A 22,777-nucleotide genomic window follows, 5' to 3' on the forward strand; every position below is an offset into this window, starting at 1 on the left:
CTCGCCACAGCCCTCTGCCCAGCGGGCGGGGCCGGCGCGCGGGGCCGAGGGGCGGGGCCGAGCGGCGGAGTTCGGTGTGAGGGGGCGGTGTGAGGGGCGGAGAGAGGAGGCGGAGTGAGGAGTTCGGTGAGTGGGGTTCGGTGTGAGGGGGCGGAGTGAGGGGCGGAGAGAGGTGTTCGGTGAGAGGGGTTCGGTGAGAGGGGTTCGGTGAGAGGGGTTCGGTGAGAGGGGGCGGAGTGAGGGGTTCGGTGTGAGGGGTTCGGTGTGAGGGGGCGGAGTGAGGGGGCGGAGTGAGGGCGTCGCTGAGGGCCGGGCCGGGGTTGGGCTCCTCCCGCTCGCGCTCCCAGGGCACGGCAGGGTCGCGGTCCCGGTCCCTGTCCCTGTCCCTGTCCCTGTCCCTGTCCCGGTCCCGGTCCCGGTCCCGGTCCCTCCCGGCGGTGGGGCAGCCGGCCTGCCGGCGGTTTCGAGCAGCCCCGGGTGCGGGGGAGCTGCCGGAGGGGCGGCCCCGTCCCGGCCCCTCGGGCCGCGCGCTGTGAGGGCTGTGCGGGCCCGGCGCGTGCCCCGCGGGCAGCTGCGGCTCCGCCGAGCCTGCCGCCGTCCTGCGGCCTCCCGCACTGCGGCCTCCCGCGGGGAGCAACAGTGTGCAGTGTCCCAAGGTTAAATAAGCTCTTCCTTCCCCTCAATATTACTTTCTTAGCAAAGGCGCCACTTACACAGGCTCTTTTTCAGTCCATTTTCAGAGTAGTCGGGAAATCCCACAGGAAAAACAACACTTTCTCGCGTGAGCAAAGCAAACCCCAGGTACGCCTCGACCGTGCCAGCTGACGGTGGTGACTCGTGGGGAGGGACCCCAGCAGTGCCCGGAGAGGCTCAGGCTCGTAAAGGTGAGAAACACAGATGCTGCACGCGGGGGAGAAGGTGTGTGATGTGCACGCGGGGGAGAAGGTGTGTGATGTGCACGCGGGGGAGAAGGTGTGTGATGTGCACGCAGGTGAGAAGGTGTGTGATGTGCACGCAGTGTGCAGCTGTGTGATGTGCACGCGGGGGAGAAGGTGTGTGATGTACACGCGGGTGAGAAGGTGTGTGATGTGCACGCGGGGGAGAAGGTGTGTGATGCGCACGCAGTGTGCAGCATCACAGAGCGGGGGCAGGTCTCACTGCAGCGAAGGGGAGGTCACTTGAGCAGAGTGTGCCCCGGTTAAACTGATGACCGAACCAACAGTTAGAACTTCCTTTTTCATTCTTTCCATTTTCATTTAGCACCCTGTCTTACAGCCTCGTCACAGAAAACAGTAATTTTTTTTTTCAGTTTCCTTACAGCCTTGTGTTTTGTTCTACCTTTTCCTACCCATTTGATTCTGACATCCCTTCTTTTCCTCTTGCTTAATCTGTGAGTATGAGCAATTTAAGACTCAGTAAGTAGGTTCAGAGCCTGCTAAAGAAGAGGATGATCTTAGAGGCATTCAGGAGAGATTAAGTTCTTTTTTTAAAATGGCACACATCTTCAGCATGGATGCAAGTAAAACTGTACATGTTCACTGTGAAAAGTACATTCTCTTTTTCGGCTACACAAAGGAGTAAGCAAATATATTGACCAGATGAGACATGCAAGCAAAATATATCTGAGATAAATTTTAGAAGAACTTTTGCATATAAGTTTATTGAGTACTCTCGATAAGTTAATGTTTATTTCTGTAGAGAAAGAAGTACTTGATGTTTTGTTTTGCATAGTGTGTTCCATCCAGCAATATTCTAAAATATCCCTAATTCATGAATCTGTTTTGGTTTTTTAGAGTACATATGTGAGAGATGTTAAGGGAATTGGGGTGTAATTCTGTCTCCTTTTGGCAGCTATCTAGACACAGAAAGCTCAGCTGTTTTTCTGTTCTTTAAAGACCTAGAAAGTAGTTTCTGAGGTAAAGTTCTGGCACCCTGGAGCAATACAGCGTGCTGCAGTTATTCAGGAGGATAAAACGCTGTATGCGTCAAAGACCCAAACAGAACAGCATGAGGCCCTCTCCTGTCTACTTCACAAGTTTGGCAGTAATCCTGGAATGTATGCCAATAAAACAACAGAACCACGCTGAAAGAGTCTGGAAAACCAAAAGCACTCACCTTGAAACAAACACCTCTCTTACCCTCTTACCCACACACAGAAGCAGGTCTGAAATTCTGCCACTTAGAGGCACTAGCATAGAAGCAATGCACGATTTAAGAGAACAGATGTTAAACTGCATAACTTTATGAGTTGTATTACATTGTCTCAGCTTATTAGTGTGTAAAATAGAACACCACGCAGTTGCACAGAACAACTTTTGCACACATCATTTTGGCTGTATGTCTCATCAGTTGAGTGATGGACTGACTGTGCCCCTCTCATGTAATACTTCATAGTTGTTTCATGATTGTCACAGAGCATGCAAAGCTCCAGAATACTTGATGGCAGGCCACAGTGAAGGAACAGGGTTTCCCAGATCACCATATGCTTCTTTCTTTATTACTGTACTGTCAAAAAGGAAAACTCCACTTAGTCCGTATTATCACCCTGTACTGAATGGTTCCTGGACAGTGCAATAACTATCCCAGTTCAGCCACTCATTTCCCCCAGCTGAAGAAGAAAGTGAAGTAATCAAACTGTTTGTGCATATGTTTATGCACATGCGAACTTGCACATGTGTAAATATATATTTTAAACATACTTTGACTAAGTGGCAGACAGTCTAGGGATACCAAACTTCAAAATATTTGATTTAAAAATCAGCAAATGATCTTTTCTTCAGCTCTTCCCTTTGTGGACCTTCCACTTGGACTGTTTAGCTCTCGTGCCCCTTGGTGCCAGGGAGGCTTGATTAATGCCAAGAAGTTTGACCCATACATGTGAACATCTGTGTAACCATGTAGCTGTTCTAGGAAGCCTCCCAGCAGTGCCTGCTGCACCAAAAGTCTTCCTTAAAGCCCATGTTGGTTGCAATGCTACTGTCAAGATCTCTGTCACCCCTCTGTGATAACTCCTAGGGACCTGACAAGCATCTAACCAGGGACAAAGGTGAGATAGCTCAGGAGCAGCTAGAGACAAATCTCAAGTGTTTGGGATCTCTAGAATTGGTTTTCAAACTGATTAGCTTTATTCCATGTAACTAACAATGTCAGTCTAGTGGTACAACAAAATCAGTGTTTTTAGAAGACTTCTCTCACTCAAATACCTTTGTTCTCCTGTTGGGTGAGAGAAACAAATCACAGCTGCTACAATCCAGTAGCTTAGCATTCTTTTAGATGGCAAAGTATTCTCTTTCTGCTGCTCTTCTCCTCTTGCCTACGAACACAAAGGAAGAGTAGAGGACACATCACTAGACTGAGAGATAAAGATCATTGTTGACTTCCTCTGGGGAATCTGTGTCAGGCCCCTCTCTGGCCACCAGGCACCATGATCACCATTTCTCTCTGTCTTTTCAGCACCCTTCTAATGTTTTTGGTCTAATTTCTTATGGTACTCATGAGGTTCCTCAGTGAATGTGAGGGTCTGGCTCACGTTTCTGAACTGACCCTTCTCCAAAGTGTATCCTACAGAGCATCATCTTTTCTCATGATTTCTGTTTATCAAATTGGTGAAGAGAAGGTGTATTTTGAGACGCTGTGAGCAATATTTCAACAAACCAACCCCTTTTCATCTCTAGTCCAAGACATCTGGAAGTAATAATTTTTCTTTTTAGAATAATAGAATCATTAAGGTTGGAAAAGATCTCCAAGATCATCAAGTCCAACCTTTAAAAAACCCTTATTTTTTGGACTAAAGAATTTCTTAAAATGTACCACAATTTTAAAGAGACAATTAATATTCTGACCCCAGTTCTTATTCTTTAAATTTCCTTGTTGCAGCCTTGAGAATTCTCCCTTGTTCCTCCTCCTAGTCCAGAAATCTCTGTATGAAGTGTATTACTTAATTTCAATTACAATGTTAATTACAGAAGACAAGTGGTTACTGAATCTTGCACCATAATTAATCAACCTGATATTTACTTACTACATTGTTCATAGTGGATTAAGCTGTAGCTGGACAAGCAGGGCAAGGAAAGTGAGTGACAGGAGCATTATCACGGCACACTGCCTCCCATTGGGAAAGTTCATCTTCCTTCTGAAAGAGACGCCTTCAGGGATCATGTAATTTGAATTCCCTGTGAATTTAGTGTCATCTTAGCTTGACCAGCTCTGGAAGAACATATTAACCTCCTCTTGTGATTTTCAGAAAACCATTCTAATTTAGCAAGTAATTAAGGGTCACATGTAGGATAAAGAGCTAGATAAGCTTGGATTACGCACAGGAAGCTTTGTTTCCAAGGCAACCCTAGCAGAGGGGGTGTTAATGCTGAGGTCAGTCAGTTAATGAACTGGGAATGGTTACTGGCTGCAAAATGTATTAGAGCTGGGGAAATGAAACTAACAATTGCATTACCATTTAATGATTTGATGATAGAAAACAAATGCCTACAGAGCTAGTTATCACTGAAAATACTGGAGACAAAGGTTACAGGCGGCGGGACCGTTCTGCTAAGTGAGGTCATGAGAAGTCCAAAACAATGACGCCTGACAAACCAAAAATACTTCAGTCATCGTTCCCGGCTTTCACGGCTCCCCCGTGTGAAGCTGTCAATGTTTGCGTAAGCTGCCGGGGCTAACACACGCACCCTTGGGCTGGGCGTTGGCTTCTGTCTGAGTTAGTCCTGCCCGAGGTCACTACCTGTGTAACAATGTCAGAATGAAATCGGCCCGGTGGATTTAGCACACTGAAAAGCAAGATATGAGGCTTCCAAGAGCTCAGGATGTAACACACCCTCTCCTAGGGCTTTAGGCTCTGGGAGCTAATCAATCTCACGGGAGATTTGACAGGGCAAACACACAAATACCATGGACATGCATAAAATGTCCAAGCAGCTCATCTGCAGCAAACAGAGATGGATTTATTAAAACATGGTAATATTTAAAAAACGGAATCTTACATTATTATTTTTTTTATATGATATAAGGAACATTTGGGAATCAGATTACTGTGCTATAAGGCAGCAGAACAGAATATTATAGAGTACAAAGAGTAGGAAGGACCTATTAGATATCTAATGCTTTCTCAGTTCACTTGTACCTTAGCTATCCTTTGTGGTCTGCGAGAGAAAGAATTGCACAGGCATTTTTCAAAGCTTTCTTTAAGACAAACAAGCGTTCTCTGCTTTTTGTGACAGTCAGATGACACTGGTGTCACAGAATATTCTGTAGCAGTTGGGTCATTCTTGCCTCAGGAATACAGGCACCTCTAACTTGGTGCTGTGCTTTTTGGAAGTAGGTGTCCCTTGTGGATATATAAATTAGGACAGTTTTAGATGCCACCTTATGTCTGTTTTTCTCATGTGCAGCCTTGGCATAAAAGCAGGTGATTTTGTGTTAGACTATGTGCTTGCACTGAGGGACTTTAAATGGTCTGCTCTCTCTAAAATGCCCTGTAGGACTTTGAATAGGAAATCAGACTGTGCTGGAGGTGAGCTGACAGCTGTGTGGGACAGATTGAGACAGCAGCTGGACCAAAGGAGTCTGCAAGGAGTGTTAGGTGTACTCTTGCTCACGGAAAAGTGTTATTAAAATGAAATGAGATGTGGAACAACCTGTCAGGAAAGGCAGGCTGCCTCCATTGGCAGAGATCAGATTAAGGAAAGCACAACACAGCCAATCAAATGTGAAAATTCAGCCTGTCACAAAACTGAAAACCAAGCAACAAACAAAGACACCAACCCAAAACAACAAACCAGGCAACCAAACCAACCAACCCCCAAAGCCCCAGGAAGGGAAATTACCTTCTGTAATTTCCCCGGCCCTAAATAAATAAAGTGATGGCCTTAAATAAGTGATGGCTTTAAACAGTGACAAGGAGAATTTATGCAACATATTAGTGGATCTTTTGCTTTTGTTCCAAGTGCTGAGTACCTGGAGAAAGTGCCACAAGGCCACAGCATCTCTTCACAAGAGTTTTGAGGAGCAGCTCCTGTGCTGCTGTGTTGGTGTGGTACTGGGCAGGTCAGATCATCTCCCACAATTTCTTCTTTCCTTCCCACCTGCTTCCCATGACAGCCATTGCTCTGCTTTATTCTTCATATTTCCCACTCCCAGCCTAAAGAAATCTAAATAGTGTTTAAATCCCCAAGTGTTTTTACCACTATGGTTAAAGGACTTGAGTAGTGTTGGGAGCAGTGATTTGTCTGCCTGTGAAAATGCTGTACAGAGAGGGACAAAGAGCAGAATTTTTCTGGTTAGTTCAATGCAAAGAATCAAAAATGACTAAAAGTCTAAAGAAACTAAAAAGTTTATCTGGAGCTTGGAAAATCCAACAATCATGCTGGGTCTGTGGTTTCCCCAGTCTGACTAACGCCAAAGTTTTGAGAGTGAAGTGTCCTGCTTCAAAGAGCACAGCGAGGCTGTTTTGCTGCAGAACACATCCCATGGCATCCCTCTAGGCTGGGAGTTGTCCTGGGGTGTGTTACTGCAGTGCAGACACCTGCTGAGCAAGCCCCAGGAAAGCTGTGCCAAAACTTGCTTGGACATTCTCTGATATGAATTTATCTTGGTATAGAACAGATGGAAATACCCTGCCTGACTTAACAGAACTTGATCTTTAAAGGAATTTTGGTAGTTTTCTGCTCTAAGTCATACTAGTGTGTTTATGCAGTCTCAGAATCCCAACACCACTGGAAAATTTAGATATAGAGAAAGCATTTAGCTTAACCTGATTTAGCTGAATCTGGTTTTATTCAGCATTTGATCTGGCAGATGTACCGGCCAAAATGTTACCGAGGGTAACAAATAAACCCTGGGATTAATTCAGACACTCCACAGGTTAAGTGGTGGGAAATGCACCAGTCAGTTATGCTGAAGCTTTGTAGCTTCCATACAGCTCTTGGTTGGTATTCAGCAAGCTCTTGACTTCTTAAATGATTCCAGCTACCTTGGTTTTTTCGACTTTTCTTAAGTGACATTCCACAGTAAAGGAAGTAAATGCTTTTCACTGTGCAGACAGCATTATGTTCATATGTGCTCCATTCCCCAGATAAATAGCAGGGTGGTTAAACAAATGACAGGAATATGAGATAAAGACAAGGCACATCTCCCTCTGACACTGATTCATGGATGCCATCACAGATAAATATTTTTTGGGAGAAGCAACTTGCTACTTGTTATTCCTGGATCAAGACTAAAATCTTAGAAATAATGAGTGGTCATCAGTTAATAAAGGGCATCGTGCTTTCTACAGCTCCCTAAGTACAAGAGGCTAGATTTCAAATGGATGCATAAATTGGGTAGCTAAATCCACTGAATGAACTGCTGAGAACTTAACATGCTTGGGAGAATCAAATGACATAATCCAAATATGGCCTGTGGAAGCCTCACGGCAGCAATTACTGTTTTGATAGTTTCATTTTTCATAGATGTCTCCTCTCTCTCGTGACCAGAGACAGGACATGAGGAGATGGAATGAAGCTGCACCAGGGGAAGTTCAGATGGGATGTTAGTAAAAGATTCTTCCCTGGAAGGCTAGTGGGTCACTGAACCAAGCTCTGCAGGGAAGTGATCACAGCTCCAAGCCTGCCAGAGTTCAAGGAGCATCTGGATGACACTCTTAGCCATATAGTTTAGTTGTAATAGTCCTTTGAGGAGCAGGGAGACTCAATGATCCATATGTGTCCCTTATTGAGATATTCTGTCTCCTACTTACCTCCTTTTATGCTTTACTCAGCTCTAGGGCTGCAGTGACAACATTCAGACAGCTCTTCTCTGATTTTATCAAACATTTTAAGAATTGAACATCCTCACTTTCCTCTTCAGTGAGAGACAACGTGCCCTTCTGTGGCACTGAATGGCTATTTTTTAGTTGAATTTTATTAAAAGGAACAATTGACCCATTCATGTTTATTTCGAGCAGGGATGAGCTGAATGGATTTAAAAACATCTAAACCTCTTTGAACATTAGGAATTGTCAAATTTAGGATCTTTTCAATCAAATGACCCAGAAGTGAACCATGAAAAACATGGAAGCATCCCTACCTTTGAACTTTGGCTTCTTGAGTGCAGCTCTGGGCGAGCTGCTCATGTGATCCTCAGCACAGCACAGCTTGAACTGCCCCATTTTTTCACTGCTGCCTCTCTTCTGGCTACATGACGAGTCCCTTTCACTGTCAGATGTCTTCCCCAGACTTTGAGCCTTGCCTCTGCTACACTTCTGTTCTCTCACTTGTTTTACCTCCCCTCCCTTTGTTTACTTATTTGATTTCTCTGGTAAATTTATTTCTCTGCTGACAATAGGCCTTCCCTCAGCAGCTGAGCAACCTCAGCAGGGGAGGGGGCTGAAAGCACAGGAGTAAAAACCTGCCCACCCTTCCCTCGGAAGAATTCTTTCCAACCTTTGTGAATTTTCAGAGCCTTCTGTGTTACTTTTAAGGTTATTTCCTTTGGAAACAGTGGGTTTTCTCTTTCAAAGATCACCTGGTATAGGCTAGAGTCCTTTGCTGTCACCCCTTGTGCCTTTTCTCTTCACATGAAGTTTCTAAAAGGGCTTACCTATTAAACAATACCTCGAGTCAATTTTTGCTGAACTAACATTTCCAGAATGATCGATGTTGAGGAAGAGCCATTTTCAGACTCTGCGAGACGAAGCAGCAGGAAGGAGGACAGGGAAAGACATGGAAGTTTTGCTTACCAGCCTCTCTTCTGCTGCTTGCTTTCTCTGGGGACATTATTGGTGCCAGTAGTGGTGGTCGAGTGGCTTTGGTGCTTCCCACTTTCCACACAAGTTGCTGCACCACAGAGGATACACTGCCATCTGCTACCTCTCATGCAGGGATAGCTGCCAAATTCCTTCTGGAGTCAAAGATGACATTTATCGTCCACTGATGGTAGGAGCCACTCACTCAGGCTCACAGGTGAGATGGCCTGAAAATGCATTCAGGAACAACTCCCAGCAGGCCCAAAAGATGCTTCTGCTCTAGCAATGTGCAACACTAATTTAATTACAAATGTGATTTTGCCTTTGGCACATGACATCTGCTCCATGCACTTTGCAACCATTAAACTACTCTCCACCTCTGCAGGAGAAGGTAGGATTTCCAGATCCAAACCTGTCGATAAGAGCAAGTGGTTTAAGGCACCTTTGGTCCCCTCATTAGCAGCATCTGATGAGATCTGCTATCCCGTGGGCTGGGTAAGTGGATCCCACCTTTGGCACTCCTCAGGGTGGTAGGACTGCATTCATGTGCTGCATATGCCCCCAAACTGCAGCTGATGGAGCAGCAACCAGGCACTGAAGCCATCACTCACCAAGACTAGGAACACTGGGAGCTGAGGAAGGATCCCAGCCCTCCTGCTTCTGTTCCTTAAGAACAGGATCACCATCACCTTCAGAAAAGGAAGGTCGTTCCTATTTAAATCAGTGCACAATTGGCCATGGTCATTAGAAGGGAGAGGGGCTGGGAAGCACCTTTCTCAACAGCGGCAAGGCAAAAAAGAAACGGGGGCAGGAAGTGGAAAGGGGGTATAACATGTTTAAGGATTGCATCTTGGCATGCACAGCGTGCATTTTCACAACTCATGTCACACTGGTCTGGGGGAAAACAGAAGCTGTTAAGCCATGGGACCCAAAGGAAACCCGAGGGACTCCCTCCTGCAAGCATTCTGGGAGAACACAGCAGGCCACAGGGACAAGAGCACAGGTCTCTGCAGGCACGATCCTGCCGTGGAAAACACAGGAACATTTTCAAATGCACTAGTGGCAAAAGAAAAAAAAAAGATACTTGCTCAATTAGCCTTAAGGGGTCCAAGTTTTTTTCAGCTTTGCATCTTTTTGGACTCCTCAAAGCAAGGAACTCCGTTGCCCATTTCACAGATGGATGGCTCTGGGAACACGTTTGGAGGAATTAGTTGTAACTTTGTTCACTAGGAGGTTTCTTTCTGCCAGCCTGCAAGAAATCCCTCGTTTTCATGACAACCAAAACAAAAACAAGTGACCATGCATTAAAGTGAAAAGAATCCCATTTAGAATGTGAATAGAGCTACAAATTACCAGGCATAAGCACATACCCAAGGAACTGGCTGTTTGTAAACTAGCTGGTTTTTCTAACTGAGGTTATACACAGGCAAAAAAAAAGAAAAAGAACAGAAAACATAGAAAACAACAACAACAACAAAACAAAAAAAACAGAAGGGGAAAAGGGGGAGCCCTGGGACTTTATTGCTCTTCTACATAAATAGATCACAGGAATTGCAGTGATAAGTACACTGTGGTTTTGAGCTGACTGCAGGAGTTTGAGCTCCACATTCCTCTTTTTGTCCAATAGGAAGCTGCTTAGCTGAGGCATTTTGAAGGATCTAGAGAATTGTCTGGTGGTACTGAGCCCGTGACAGGAGAGTACGAACATGTCATCATTGGGCAGCCTATTCCTGGAGCCCCAAAGGTATCTCTTACTTGTGAACACAGAGGCTTACGGCTGCCGAAAAAGCATTCTGTGTCTACATGTCTGCCTAGACTATTGTGGTGGTTTGGGCATCTCCTGCCACAGGGCAGGCATCTGCTGCCACAGAGCAGGCATCTCCTGCCACAGGGTGGGTGTCTCCTGCCACAGAGCAGGCATCTCCTGCCACAGAGCAGGCATCTCCTGCCACAGAGCAGGCATCTGCTGCCACAGAGCAGGCATCTCCTGCCACAGAACGGGCATCTCCTGCCACAGAGCAGGCATCTGCTGCCACAGAGCAGCTCGCCCCGGGGCAGCAGCGTTTCTCCTGCTAAAGCAGCGATCTGACTGTGGGTAGGAACTGTTACACACGACACAGGGCTCCGGGGGATTTCTAACCTGCTTCTGCCTCAGTTTAAAAGCAAAGGTATTCAATTACTTCGGACTAGAAAACTGTCCAGCCTAGCCTAGTCTGCAGGGCTTTAGTTTGGCAGGGTGCAGCCTGCAGGGGCTGCTGGCGATGCCCATCCATGGCAGGAGTCTGTGAGTCATCCCGCCAGGTACTGGTGTGCACTGGCACACCCTGAGGTGCCAAGGATGCCTCACGAAGTGCTGGGCATTAATTTATTCCTGGTATTGCCCCTTCTCTCACCGAACTGAAATCCTTACAGCCAGTTACTAAATTCAGTCATTTCCCTTCTCGGCTGCGTTTATACCAGCACGAAGGCATGTATGTGTTTGTGCACGCATTCTTATGGGACTTGTTTTGGTTTGGGGTTTTTCAGGTAGGTTGGTCGGTCTTGGTGGGGTTTTTATTTGTTGGGTTTTGTTGTTTTTTTTTTCTAAGCCCTCATTAACTCCACTCACGCTGTCTTACTCTGTTTGCCACTGCTTAAGTAGTGCTTTTTTAAAAAAGCAACCAATTAGCACCTCATCAGCTTCAATTAGAGGAGACAAAAGCAGTGTAAAGATAACTCAATGAGAGGGGGTGGCACAACATCATGTAATCGCTTAAGACAGCGGTGAGCATTCACTGTGCTGGCTCTGCCGGGCCTATTCACCTTTTTTTCTTCTTTCTGGATGCATTTAAGACCCCTTTTTTTTTCCTTCTTTTTTTCTTTTTTTTTTTTTTTTTTTTTTTCTGGGAAGCCGGGCCTCCCAGGAGTCTCAGAGTCTCTCATTCAGGGCTACCTGTTTACAGCTCACCGAACAGAAGGACCTAAACAATCCTATATTGTACGCCTAGTGCTTCCTTAAACTTAGGCCTCCACAATGGCATGTTTTCAGAAGCTGGGCAGAATAAGTTAAAGGCTGGCTTTATACTCATTAAGTGTTCTGCTTGTACTGTCTTCTAATTACATGGCAGGGCAACAATGTATTTTTTTTTCTAATGGAGTTCTTTGGAGCAGTTAATTTGGTGCCTGTACTAAATGCCCCAAAACATTAATTAGTGTGGAAGGAACCCTAATTTCCTCAGCGGCTTTCCTCTCCATTTACTTCCCTTGTTTTCACATAGGCTTGGATGAGCCTCTATAATGAAATTACCTCATTAATGCCTTTATTCTTGCAGAGTAACTCATTCAAGATCTACCATTTAGTTTTAATTTAATGCTGTCAAAAGCAAAAGGTGCATTCATGTCTTTGATTAGTGCATTTTTTTCTCTCTAAAGAGTGGACAGATTTAAATTATTAAGATGGCAAGTAGTGAGTTATAATTGGATACAAGCAGCACTTCAGTGAATATTAAATGCTTTCAAAGCCTGGCCTATGTGGTCTGCTGACTATTAACTGTGTCCAGTGAGTTATTCTGTGGGGTTTGAATTAACGGTGCATTAGCTACTGTGAAGCAAATTGTTTAATTTTGTTTATAAAAAACGGTGAAGTTGCATTTATCAACATGACATTTAGTTGTAGCAGAGTTCAGTTTTCCCCATTATCCTATACTGACCTCATTGCTTGGTTAGTACTGCTAACACAGGGTCTCCTCCTGGACTCCACACTCTTGCAAGGTCTAGCTGGAGACTTGCCTATGTATGGCCAGTAGGGTAAGACCTTTATTTGCAGGAACTACAGAGTTCTAAATGTTGTCAAGCAGGAACCACCTGCATTTGACTACACTGATCATTTGCTTATGGAGTACAGTGGCACGAAGTGTGTCTGTGATTTGTGGGGCATGCACAGTTACAGACTTGGTACCAGCAACTGAAGGGGCAGGAGTTAACATCTGATCCTTGATCTTTAGTTGTCTCTCTTCTCCCTCTTTTCCTTTGCAACTCATGTCATAAGATACCTGAGATGTGTCAGAGAAACGTGCATGTCAGAAGACTTAAGCAGCCTGTAGTCTGCTTGGCACATGCAGTTTATTATTAACTAATTATAGTTTATTGTGTGGCTGCAGTGCTACCAGAGGTCAAAAGTCAGAGTCACATCCTTGGGCCAGGAGCTCTGTAGGGCTCTGTGTAACCACTGTGCAAAGCAGCCAGTCACACCAGTGTGTCACAGCCTTGTCCCATTGCCCGGGGCCTTTCCTTTTCGAGCATCTCCAAAGAGGGAGATCCCACAACCCCTCTGGGCTTCTGTTCCAGTGGTTACCCACCTGCATAGTGATGTTTTCCTTTAGTAATTGTTAGGAAATTATTATCTTTTCAATGCAGTCCTAAAATGTGATAGGGTAATTTGAATTGATAATATTTTAAAAATAACATGAATTATAAGTTTTTTATAATGTATTACATATATTTATTACAAGTGTTTGACATATTTAGTGCATATTACACAGAATACACGTGCAATATATTATACATCTATTATGACTGCAATGACAAACAACACACAGGGCAGTGTTGTTTATCTTAGTAATCTTTCCCATCTCTGCTGTAAAAGTGTCTTGGGTTTGGATTCATTTCTCCTCCCAGCACGAGCAGGAGCAAACCCTTCCATTCATTTGTTCCCCGGCGGAGCGAGGTCCTGGGACGCTTGGAGTGATTTCTCCTGCGGTGTCTCGCTGCCCTCTCGTGGCTGCACGGTGCATGTGCACATCACCGCAGTGAGTGTCTCATCTTCCTTATGTTGCTGCATTAAATTCCCAGTCGGAATGTTACGGCCAGCATAATCTCCTTTAATTCCTGCCGGCCTGGAATACTCGGTTGACTTTCCTTTTTTAGCTCCAGTTAGTTGCACAAACCCAGAGGAGCTCCTTGGCCTGAAGAGCTGCCCGATGGAGCGCATGGAGCCGGGCACCAGCCAGGCTGGAATGACTCCCTGAGAGTCCAGCTGCACTCTGGAGAAGAGAAATGGAGAGCTGGGGGAGGCTGGAGCAAGTTCTGAGGGTAAACTTGCAATAGTTTATAGGGTTGAGATTGAACGTATTTAGGTATCAAGGTGATCAGATGTGGAGAGGTAGGGAAAGTTTGGGGGTTAAAATCTGGGGCAACCTGTAGCAGAGAGAATGAAAATGTTGTGTTAAAACAGAGGTAATCAGGAGTGGGCTGGAAGGGGAAGTTGTGGGGTGAGATAGGAGAGAGTATCCATGGCAGAGAATGACTATTTGGAGGTGAAACTGAGGAATCAGCAGTGGACAGGGAGGGAAAACATTGGGGTAAACTCTGGGGCAGTGTGTAGCAGAGAGAAGGAAGATTTTGGGGTCAGCTGAGGCCGTCAGTAGTGGGCAGGAAAGGAAAGTTCTGGGGGTAAAACTTGAGAAAACCTACAAGGTAGAGATGGACTATTTGGAGGTAAAAAAAGAGATAATCAGCAGTGTGCAGGTGGAGAAAACTGTGGGGGTTAAATGTGAGGGGGTCTGTGGGGGAGAGAATGAAGATCTCATGTTAAAAACGAGGTGACCAGTTGTGGGCTGGAAGGGCAGGTTTTGGGGCTTCAAAAGGAGGTTGATTCTCTGCGGGGAGAGAATGAAGCAAAGGAAATAAAATAAAGGGAAAGAAAAAATTAAAATAAAAGAAGTAAAAAGAAAAAAATGAAATGAAATAAAATGATAATAAAATAAAATAAAAATAAAGAAAATAAATGAAAAATAAAATAAAATGAAATTTAAAAAAAGAAATTAAATAAAAGGAAAATAAAACAAAATAAAATAATAAAAAATGCAATAAAATAAACAAAAATAAAAAGAAAGAAAATAAAATGAAAATGAAATAAAATGCAATTAAAGAAAGAAGTTAAATAAAAGGAAAATAAAATTAAATAAAATAATAAAAAATGCAAAAAATAAACAAAAATAATAAGAAAAAATAAAACGAAAATGAAAATAAAATGAATAAAAAGAAATAAAATAAAATTAAATTAAAGAAAGAAACAAAATAAAAAGGAAATAAAATTAAATAAAATAATAAATAATGCAATAAAATAAACAAAAATAAAAAGAAAGAAAATAAAATGAAAATGAAGTAAAAAGAAATAAAATAAAAGAAAATAAAATGAAAATAAAATGAAAATAAAATAAAATAAAAATAAAAAAAATTAAATTAAATTAAAAGAAAGAAACGGAATAAAAGGAAAATAAAATTAAAAAATAAAATAAAATTAAATAATAAAAAATTAAATAAACGAAAAGAAAAGAAATGAAATAAAATAAAAAGAAATAAAATAGAATAAAATAAAATAAAATAAAAAGAAAGAAAATAAGGTGTTTTCTTTGAGGTATACTGAGGTAAATTGAGGTAAAGTGAGGTGATGAGTGGTGGAGAGGTGTGGAAAATGTGGGCTGTTAAAGTCGGGGCAATGTGGTGGGCAGAGCAGGAGTGTCTGGAGGTGGGTTGAGGTTGTGAGCAGTGGGCAGGAGGGGCTGATTTTGGGGTGTCCGTCGAGTGGGTGCTTTGGCCCGCGGGTGCAGCGAGGCCGATCCCCGTGGGCGCTTTGTGAGGCAGGTGGCGGGTTTGGGGCTGTGTGTCAGGGAGGGCAGGGGGGCTGCGGATGGGGCGCGGGGGGCGCGGGGGGTCCTTTGCGGCGCCGGCGGTGTCGGGGCTGCAGTACCGGCCGTGTCCGCCAGGCGGAGACTGCGGGGCACAAGCCGAGGGTGCCCCGGGCCCGGGCCAGAGCCGGGCAGGGCCGGGAGGGTTCGGGAGTCCCGGCGGGGAAAGGACCGAGGGATCGGGGCACATTCAAACCCCCCCGACCGTCCCCGCAGCGCTGCCCTCGGCCGGGAGCGTCCGATCCCCCCGGGAATGCGGGAGCGGGGAACGGGCGGGGCATTCCCAGCGGGAATGCGGGAGGGGCGGGACTGGGATGAGTGACAGCGGGAGGGGCGGGCGGGGCCCGTGAGAGGAGTGTGGGGCGGGGACCGAGGGGACGGACAGGTCGGGGGGACGGGGCCGTAGAGGGGTGTGGGGTGGGGCTGAGACCATAGACGGGGTGTGGGGTGGGGCTGTGACCATAGACGGGGTGTGGGGTGGGGCTGTGACCATACAAGGGGTTCGTAGGGTGGGGCGATGCCCAAAAAAGGAGTTTTAGGGAGGGACTATGACCATAAAAAGAGCATATGGGGCGGAGGGATGCCCATAAGGGGAGTGTCGGGGCGGAGCGATGCCCATGTAGGGTTGTGTAGGGCGGGGTTATGTCCCTAAAAGGAGTGTCAAGGCGGGGCGATGCCCATATAGGGTTCTGTAGGGCGGGATTATGCCCCTAAAAGGAGTGTCGGGGCGGGGCGATGCCCATGTAGGGTTGTGTAGGGCGGGTTCTATCCATAAAAGGATCCTGTGGGGCGGGGCGATGCCCATGTAGGGTTTTGCAGGGCGGGGTTATGTCCCTAAAAGGAGTGTCAAGGCGGGGCGATGCCCATATAGGGTTCTGTAGGGCGGGATTATACCCCTAAAAAGAGTGTCGGGGCGGGGCGATGCCCATATAGGGTTGTGTAGGGCGGGGTTATGCCCCCAAAAGGAGTGTTGGGGCGGGGCGATGCCCATGTAGGGTTGTGTAGGGCGGGTTATGTCCATAAAAGGATCCTGTGGGGCGGGGCGATGCCCATGTAGGGTTGTGTAGGGCGGGTTATGTCCATAAAAGGATCCTGTGGGGCGGGGCGATGCCCGTCCAAGGAGTGCCGGGGCGGGACGAGATCCATACTGGGATGTCCGGGTCCCTTCCCCGCGGGGTCGCAGCCGAGGCTGCGGGCGGGCCCGGCCCGTGCGGGGGCCATGGGCTATGGGCGATGGGCGAGTGGCGATGGGCGGTGGGCGATGGGCGATGGGCGATGGGCGATGGGCGATGGGCGATGGGCGATGGCGATGGGCGATGGGCGATGGGCCCTGGGCGATGGCGATGGGTTCGTTCCCGTGCTCGGGGGGCAGCGGGAGCGGCGCTGCGGGGCGGGACGGGCGGGAGGTGCCGGGGGACGGCGGGGGAGCCGCGGCGGGGCCCGGGGGCTGCAGCTCTCGGGCTCTGCCCGGGCTCGGCGGGAGGAGCCGGGGGTCGGCACGGCGCCATTCGGGTCTTTTTGTTCCCGTTTGTCTGGTTTCCTTTGCGACCGCTGCGGTGCTGGGCAGGAAAGGCTGGGAAGAAAGCCCGGGAGCGGCTCCCGACGGGCTTTGCAGCCATTTGGCACCTTGGGAGGAGGCACAAATCCCCGCGGGGCCGAGCGAGGGCTGCGGGGAGCTCGGCCGGGGCTGGGACCGGTCCCCAAAACCCGCAGCCAAAAGCGGCCCAAAAGAACCCCAGAGCCCGGCGAGGGCGACAAAGGGACGGGGCAGCCCCAGGTGTGGCCGGTGAGGATGACGAGGGGCCGGCCCTGCCGGGGGGTTTGCTGGGAGCACTTTTTGTCGGGAGCTTCTGCACAGGAGCCGTGGATCCCGGGGAGTCTCTCCAGCCAGGAATTTCCCCTGATATTTTCGCTCCTAAAACCAGTGAGTTTTATTTCCTCGGTGCACAAAACCTGATGGTATTTGTTAAACTCACTTGCTAAGTTATGCATTGCTTGATGGACCTTTTCCTCTTTGCCTTTTCCTAGAGGGATGATCGGTCCTGCCTTGGAAGCAAGAGAATGTCCTGGTGTCTGGGAATATTTTGGGCATAAAACTGGAGGTAAACTGTAGGGGACAGAGGGTGTATTTGGAGTGTAATAGCTCAGCAAGTCAGGAGGGGAGCGATTCAAGTCATAAACAGGAAATCAATATTTTGGGGCTGCCTTTCTGAGAGGGAATAACAATTGTTTTCCGTGGGAAGGCAAGCACGTGGCCCCCATGATTTAAGGTGTAGATGACAGCCTGTCCAGGGGAGGTAAAGGACAGCAAGACTTTTGTGTCCTGACCCTTTCTGGACAAATTGGTGGAAAGGTGAAGCTTTCACTCAGCATCTGGGTGAGCTGATGAGTCGTTTTTTTGTGAGGGGCTCCAGCCATGTCCCTGGGGGGAAGGGAGGGATGGATGGGCTGGATGGAGCCACAGGCACGTGCTTGTGGGAACACACTTGTCCAGGGCGCTGGGATCCGGGTCGGGCTCCAGTTCCCCTGGTGTCCAGGGATGCAGGGGCTGAGGGGTTGGATCTCCCTGGGGCTTTGCAGGAGAGCAGGAGTGAGAGGAAATGCGGTGCCAGAGCTGTGTCCCAGTGGGCTGTGTTTGCCTCTGAGGACAGAGAGCCTGTGGGCTGAGGTGAGATTGCTGTGAGTGTTGGGATGAGCAATGCAGGGAACAGGGAGCTCAGATCAGTCCTTGGGCAGGAATTGAACTTGGGAGATCAGCTGGTCTGGCCCCAGAGAGCACCACTGAAATCAGCATTAATGACCTGGCCTGTGCCCACTGCTACTTATTCACCTAACAAAATTCCAAAGCACATATTGGCTCTGTTTTAAGAACTTAAAATAACTTTAAAACCAATAAATCATTGTTTCCTCCTTCTTTTTCCCTTTCAGGTGGTGGAATTGCCTCTCTACCCGTGTGCTGAGCTGTGGCTGCAGGGACTGTCAGGTCTTGTTGGCTGTGAGTTCGTGGGGTTCTCCCTGGGTTGTTTATAGGGTAGAGATTGAACATATTTAGATCTAAATGTGATGATCAGATGTGGAGAGGTAGGGAAAGTTTGGGGGTTAAAATCAGGGGCAATCTGTAGCAGAGAGAATGAAAATGTTGTGTTAAAACAGAGGTAATCAGGAGTGGGCTGGAAGGGAAAGTTGTGGGGTGAGATAGGAGAGAGTATCCATGGCAGAGAATGACTATTTGGAGGTGAAACTGAGGAATCAGCAGTGGACAGGGAGGGAAAACATTGGGGTAAACTCTGGGGCAGTGTGTAGCAGAGAGAAGGAAGATTTTGGGTTCAACTGAGGCCGTCAGTAGTGGGCAGGTAAGGAAAGTTCTGGGGGTAAAACTTGAGAAAACCTACAAGGTAGAGATGGACTATTTGGAGGTAAAAAAAGAGATAATCAGCAGTGTGCAGGCTGTGAAAACTGTGGGGGTTAAATGTGAGGTGATCTGTGGGGGAGAGAATGAAGATCTCATGTTAAAAACGAGGTGACCAGTTGTGGGCTGGAAGGGCAGGTTTTGGGGCTTCAAAAGGAGGTTGATTCTCTGCGGGGAGAGAATGAAACAAAGGAAATAAAATAAAAAGAAAAGAAAAAGTAAAATGAAAAGAAGTAAAAAGAAAAAAAATGAAATGAAATAAAATGATAATAAAATGAAATAAAAATAAAGAAAATAAATGAAAAATAAAATAAAATGAAATGTAAAAAAAGAAATTAAATAAAAGGAAAATAAAACTAATTAAAATAATAAAAATGAAATAAAATAAACAAAAATAAAAAGAAAGAAAAAAGAAAATGAAATAAAATGCAATTAAAGAAAGAAGTGAAATAAAAGGAAAATAAAATTAAATAAAATAATAAAAAATGCAAAAAATAAACAAAAATAAGAGGAAAAAATAAAACTAAAATGAAAATGAAATTACTCAAAAGAAATAAAATAAAATAAAATGAAAATAAAATAAAATAAAATAAAAAGAAATAAAATAAAATGAAAATAGAATTAAATTAAAGAAAGAAACAAAATAAAAGGAAAATAAAATTAAATAAAATAATAAATAATGCAATAAAATAAACAAAAATAAAAAGAAAGAAAATAAAATGAAAATGAAGTAAAAAGAAATAAAATAAAATGGAAATAAAAATAAAATGAAAATAAAATAAAATGAAAAAAGAAAGAAACGAAATAAAAGGAAAATAAAATTAAATAATTTCAAAAATGAACTCAAATAGATGAAAAGAAATAAAATGAAAAAAAAATAAAAAGAACTAAAATAAAATAGAATAAAATAAAATAAGAAGAAAGAAAATAAAGTGTTTTCTTTGAGGTAAACTGAGGTAAATTGAGGTAAAGTGAGGTGATGAGTGGTGGAGAGGTGTGGAAAATGTGGGGTGTTAAAGTCGGGGCAGTGTGGTGGGCAGAGCAGGAGTGTCTGGAGGTGGGTTGAGGTTGTGAGCAGTGGGCAGGAGGGGCTGATTTTGGGGTGTCCGTCGAGTGGGTGCTTTGGCCCGCGGGTGCAGCGAGGCCGATCCCCGTGGGCGCTTTGTGAGGCAGGTGGCGGGTTTGGGGCTGTGTGTCAGGGAGGGCAGGGGGGCTGCGGATGGGGCGCGGGGGGCGCGGGGGGTCCTTTGCGGCGCCGGCGGTGTCGGGGCTGCAGTACCGGCCGTGTCCGCCAGGCGGAGACTGCGGGGCACAAGCCGAGGGTGCCCCGGGCCCGGGCCAGAGCCGGGCAGGGCCGGGAGGGTTCGGGAGTCCCGGCGGGGAAAGGACCGAGGGCTCGGGGACGGGGCTGGGAGTGTTGGGATGAGCGATCCGGGGCACGGGGAGCTCCGATCAGTCCTTGGGCAGGAACTGAACTTGGGAAATCCGCTGGTCTGGCCCCAGAGAGCCCCACTGAAATCTGGATTAGTGACGTGCCCTGTGCCCAACACTCACTGTGTACCCAACAAAATTCCAAACAAGTCTTTGTTCTGTTTTAAGAATTTAAAATAGCTTTTAAAGAAAAATGTCACCATTTCCTTCTTCTTTTTCCCTTTCAGGTGGTGGAATTGCCTCTCTGTCCGTGTGCTGAGCTGCGGCTGCAGGGACTGTCAGGCCTTGTTGGCTGTGAGTTCGTGGGGTTCTCCCTGGGAAACTGGCAATAATTAGCAGTCAGGTTGCAGAAATGTTTTCTGAAGCCTTTGCCTTTTGTGTGCCTTTGGCTGACAGCTCTCCTCTTTGTGCCTTTGCAGCTGTTGCCTGGTGTCATTTCCCTGCCTGAGCTGGCTGTGGGTTGGTGTGGGACGGCGAGGCCGGAGAGAGCGAGCGGAGGAGCCTCGGGCTGGAGAGGGGCAGGAGAAAGGCCCTGTGGGCAAAGGGACCTCCCCGTGTGCCCGGGGCCCTGCGGGGGACAGGATGGACACTCTGGGGTCACTCTGAGGGGTGAGTGGAGAGCCTGGGGGCAGCACGGGAGTTCACCTCCGGGGAATAAAGAGGGCACCTTTGTGAGGGAAGAGCTGAGGTCACGTGTTTAACCACATTGCCAAAGTTGTGTTTGCACAAATTGGGGCCAGAAGTGAAGGTCCATCCAAAGCAAACCCTGCTCAACCTCCAAATCCCAGGATAAGTTCTACAGGCTGCTAATTGAGGGACTAAAACTACACATAAATGGAGCCAAGAGCACTAATAAGGTCCCTGGGAATCCCATTACATTGTTGTCATAGAGTTTTTAACAGATTTTGAAGTTTTTTATGACAGCAATATGTTTCTTCCTATGGATTTTTCTCCAACGCTACCCTTTTATTTTCAGGCATCTCCGAGGGCTCTGGCTTGGGATTTAGTGCTGCTGAGGGCAGATGGCCCTGGCTTTACCAGTGCTGCTGGCTGCCGGCTCCGGCTGGAAGGGCAGGGATTTGGGGTGGGCAGGACACACGTGGGGGGCATGTGGGAGCTCTGGGAGGTGGGCCCTGGGAATGGCTGCCCGTGCTGTTCCACAAACACAATGTGCCTGCATTCCCAAGTGCCAGCAGCGTCAGCATAAAAGAGGAGATTCATTTTCCGGGAATTACATCGCTGGCACTCGGACAGGCTTTGGGGTGTTTTGGGCAGCATCAGGGTGGTGCTCAGTTTTGAACTGGGGCAAACCCTGTCCATGCTGCGGGTGCCGTCCTGGGCCCGGGCCAGAGGGGCTGTGGTTGCCAGCTGCTCCCCGTGTCCGTGCTGAACCAGCATCCCAGGGGCACAACAGGCGGCGGCGACACTTCCAAAGGAAGATTTGTCTCTCTGTGGGAAGCCGGGATTTCAAGGAGCGAGAGACGTTCCTTTCCAGCGTGGTTCACCTCCCGCCCTCCCCGAGCACGGCGCGGGCGACTGCAAGGAAGGATTCCTTTTTGCCCGTGCCCAGCCGGTGCCAGCCCAGCTGGCCGTGCTCCCTGCGGCCCGTCCGTGCAGAGGAGGGAGAGCGGCGGAGATTTATTAAGAGTGCATTTCCTGACAGTGTTTGTCTGCAGTCTTTCCCTCCTTTGACTCCCATGGCAGCGCCCGGGTTTCTTATTTCCTCTTGTGTAGCTGTTTGCATCCTAGGCAGGACCTGCCTCATCTGGAAATAAAGATTAAATATTTTAAGTGGGTTTTTAAAACCAGAGGGTTTGCCAGTGGAGGGTGCGAGTTGCAGAGACGGGGGGGGGGGGGGAGAAGAAGGAGAGCCTCAGGTGTGGGATGAGCTGCACCTTCTTGAGTGCGGGGAAGAAGTGGCTGTTGGAAATTGCAGAGGTTGCGAAGGCGGGAGGGGAATGCTGAAAGCAGAGCCGGGAGCGGGCTGTGCCTGAGCCGCGGCACGGTCAGTGCCAGCTCCGGGGCCGGCTGCGCTGCCGGGGCTGCCCGAGCGCGGACACGGGGACAGACGGGCGGCTGCGCTCCGGCTCCCCGACCGCGGGGCTCGGCCCCTCCTGCCCGCCGATCGACGCGGCACCGGGACCGACCGACGGACCAATCCCGCCCGGGGCACCGGGACCGACCGACCGATCCCGCCCGGGGCACCGGGAGCGACGGACGGACGGACGGACGGACGGACGGGCCGCCCCTCGGGGGAGGAGCGAGGCGGGGAGCGGGGGCCTCGGGGGGCGGGGCCGGCGCAGGTGCGCGAGGCCGCAGGGCGCGTGCGCGACGTACAGGTGCGCGAGACCGCAGGGCGCGTGCGCGACGTACAGGTGCGCGAGGCCGCAGCGCGCGTGCGCGACGTACAGGTGCGCGAGGCCGCATCGCGCGTGCGCGAGGCAAAGGAGCGCGAGGCCGCAGCGCGCGTGCGCGGAGTACAGGTGCGCGAGGCCGCAACGCGCGTGCGCGAAGCACAGGTGCGCCAGGCCG

At 47.7% G+C, this 22,777-nt stretch overlaps 1 long non-coding RNA gene across 3 annotated transcripts; it reads left to right on the plus strand.

Moving 5' to 3' along the window:
- Window positions 1-26: 26 nt before the first annotated feature.
- Window positions 27-22,036, plus strand: LOC127464325 (uncharacterized). 3 transcript variants are annotated; one of them, XR_007901301.1, is made up of 10 exons: window positions 27-126; window positions 730-918; window positions 973-999; window positions 1,080-10,633; window positions 10,718-13,807; window positions 17,434-17,507; window positions 18,334-18,400; window positions 20,473-20,539; window positions 20,665-20,854; window positions 21,222-22,036. It is a non-coding gene; the product is annotated as an uncharacterized LOC127464325 (long non-coding RNA). The 3 variants fall into 3 exon arrangements; XR_007901302.1 differs by lacking the exons at window positions 973-999; window positions 1,080-10,633; window positions 10,718-13,807 and having other exon boundaries at window positions 43-126; window positions 730-884; XR_007901300.1 differs by lacking the exons at window positions 27-126; window positions 730-918; window positions 973-999; window positions 1,080-10,633; window positions 10,718-13,807 and adding an exon at window positions 16,864-17,329.
- The last annotated feature ends 741 nt before the right edge of the window (window positions 22,037-22,777 follow it).

The sequence above is a fragment of the Manacus candei genome, unplaced genomic scaffold (genome assembly GCF_025592945.1).
Source record: "Manacus candei isolate 608988 ecotype Guabito, Panama unplaced genomic scaffold, ASM2559294v1 h1tg000209l, whole genome shotgun sequence".
Taxonomy (NCBI): Eukaryota; Metazoa; Chordata; class Aves; order Passeriformes; family Pipridae; genus Manacus; species Manacus candei.